Source organism: Pan troglodytes, chromosome 3 (genome assembly GCF_028858775.2).
Source record: "Pan troglodytes isolate AG18354 chromosome 3, NHGRI_mPanTro3-v2.0_pri, whole genome shotgun sequence".
Taxonomy (NCBI): domain Eukaryota; kingdom Metazoa; phylum Chordata; class Mammalia; order Primates; family Hominidae; genus Pan; species Pan troglodytes.
Genome location: NC_072401.2, coordinates 177,143,252 through 177,146,184, shown reverse-complemented (window position 1 = coordinate 177,146,184; position 2,933 = coordinate 177,143,252). Strand labels below are relative to the sequence as shown.

Here is a 2,933-nt window from a genome sequence, read left to right as displayed (position 1 = left end):
CCCAGTGACTGGATGAGGGCACAGACTGAGGCCAGAGGCAGGAGGCTCAGGATTGGAAGAGGCCAATGCAAGGACAGAATCTGCAGGCCCAGCACAGGGCTCTTTCTCCTCCCCTGTGTAATTTATCTTTAAAAACACTGATCATTGTCTGGTGCTGGGAGCACCAGGCCCTTTAAAACTTATAAATTAATGGGGGATTACAGTAAAAAGAACTTTTTACCTAGCCCTCAATAAATAGTTGTTGGTGAAATTAGAAATTTGAGGTTGAATTGCTAAAGTTTGTCTTGGTCACTCCTCTCTTATGAAGACACCCATCCACTCAGAATCACCTCCTGAACTCTAATTTTTTTCGTACATTCTGGTGACTCCATTTCCTTGTCAGTCATAGTAGAGGGTTTAATGAAACAGCACAGCATGAGTTCCTTGGAGACATTAACGGAAACTCTGCTCAAGGCAGCCAGGGACATCCAACTGAAAGGCCTGCAGAGACAGCCTTCAAACTGCTCATCAACTAGCTCAATAACGACAGAATAGCTTGCATGGTAAAACGGAGGGCCTTTCCAATATAGCAGTAAATCTGTCCCGTACTTGAGCCCCACTTTGGGCACTAGCCATTGCTTGGCAAGCAATGGTAGGCCATGTAGGTGGTCCTGAACGTGAGCTGAACTACAGTGAAAGCTTTCCAGAGCTTCGCTATCGTTAAAGGCTCCTTCTCATAGCAAATACTTAAACATTCCAGAGCATAGACCAGGAAGAAGGCCTCTTCTAGGCTGAGCTGCAAATACTCAAAAGATCCTATATGGATTTCTTCGGCAGATTAGTCTCTTTCTTTGCACCAATTCCTCATTTGGGGCATCCTTCCTCTCGCTCACGGCACACTCGGCTTCCTGCACCAGCACGTACTGGTCAGGCCCTCTGTCCCCAGCATGCAGGAGACCAAAATGCTGGCTGCTGTCCTCACGGTGAGGGCCAGACTGGAGGACGAGAGCATCGTGTTTGCAGTAACATGCTTGGGGCAGAGGTGAAGCGTCCTCTCCCACGCTTTCCTCAAGCCTTCTGTTGGCGGGTCGCTCCCAGAGCCCTCCTGCAGGCAGCCTAATGGCTCACTGGGATCACCCATAACAACTGACTTTCCAGAGTCCCCGTTTATCATAGAAGGTCTCTCTCCTACCTCTGTGCCTTCCATGTTGGAGACCATTCCAGAGTTAAGCTCATCATGCATTTGAACCTGTTCATTCCTTTTCACAGGGCGATGCTCAAGCGGATTCAAGTAATCCTTGAGGATTCTGCGCACTGCACTCTCATCCTGTCCCCGTCTACGCATCAGCTCTGCCACCCACTCAACACTATGCTGATACTTCTTTGACGTGATGATAGGCATGTTTGTCTTCATATCTTTCCATTTAGCAACCAATTTAGGATCTGAAACTGTGATGGTTGGACAGCTTCTTGAAAGAATACATTTTCCAAAAGAACCTTCCCCATAGAGCGGCTCAATGTCCTCTGCATTCCTCACAATCACATTGTTGTTAATCATTTCAGCATAGAATATCTTGCGTTCTGAGGACCATAGTCCTGACCAGAAGGGATTGGCAATGGAGACTCATAAGTCTCATACACTCTTCCTTTCCTGTTTGGGGCATGGAAAACTGCTTCTGCCATTTTTCAGAGGAGCTGCTCTTTCTTGGCCGTTCGATCCTTCATTTTCTAACTGACCGTGAATTTATTCTCATTACTGTTTTTATTAAGATGGATTAATGACTTTCATATAAAGAGTGAAACTCAAACTGTAAGAAAATAAAGTGAACATTTCTCTCACGACTAAAAGAGAAAGGAAATTATAACTATAGATAAATAAAACAAACCACAAAGGAAAATCCACATGCATGATTTAAAAATTTGTAAACTTAATATAAAACAAGTGACAATTGAAAAAACATAGGTCACTGATATGGTTAAATAATAAAATATAAGCATAAGTGTGTAATGCATAATATGTGTCTACACATCCTTGCATTTAACCCAAAGCTGGGATGTACTCATCATTCTATTTGTTAATATTTTCTTACTTCTACTTTTATTTTTACTATGTCTTTCTACTTTATCTACTTAATCCTTCATATAATATTACACAGTATAAATATATTTCCCTTTTAAGTTGAGTAGACTGTTTATACTTGTCATTAATTTTACACTTATCACCAAAATTTTTCTGAACACTTCAGTGTCAGCTATCACTTGCCGGAAGATGATAAAATGAATAAACAAGAAGCAAATGCAAATTAGTAGAGAACCTAGGAAAAAATATAATTTTTTTCTCAGTCTGTTTTTGGCATAGCTGCTTATCATTTTGATTGCATAGTGAAAACATATATATGTGATCATTGTAAGCCAGTAAAACTTTTTAATGTATTTTAAAATTAAATGTCACAAAATTTTCTCATATTTCTGAAAGAGTAACATGATTTTGAGTTGTTTTGACCTATATAAACCGTTTTGAAAAATCAACATGTTGCTTATAAGATATAGCCAATATTTGGCCTTGGTTTTCCAAGATAATGCATTATTACCGTAATATGATGAGGTATGAGTTTCTGACTGCTATAATTGAATCTCTGGCTGTTCAATTCCAGACAAGGTGAGAAAAAAAATTGTGCACTTATGAAGCTTTTACAATTGCTTTTTGAATTATTAATTTTTTGGCTGACAATATTACATTGAGTAGTTCTATGACAAAAATTTCAGGGCTGTTTAAAAATATTTAACATTTTAGGTTCTATACTAAAGAATTAAATTCCAGCTATAGTATTTTGCCATGCTTATCTCCCTAATATACTACATTATTTAGAGTATTAATGAGAATTTAACATGTCAAATACGAGACTCATAAGTTATAACACAACTGACTTTTAAGTAACACAATGATAGGGTTG

The 2,933-nt window shown here is 39.2% G+C and overlaps 1 pseudogene; it reads right to left on the bottom strand.

Moving 5' to 3' along the window:
* Positions 1–226: 226 nt before the first annotated feature.
* On the bottom strand, positions 227–1,662 carry LOC742296 (tRNA-splicing endonuclease subunit Sen2-like; annotated as a pseudogene).
* Positions 1,663–2,933: the final 1,271 nt, after the last annotated feature.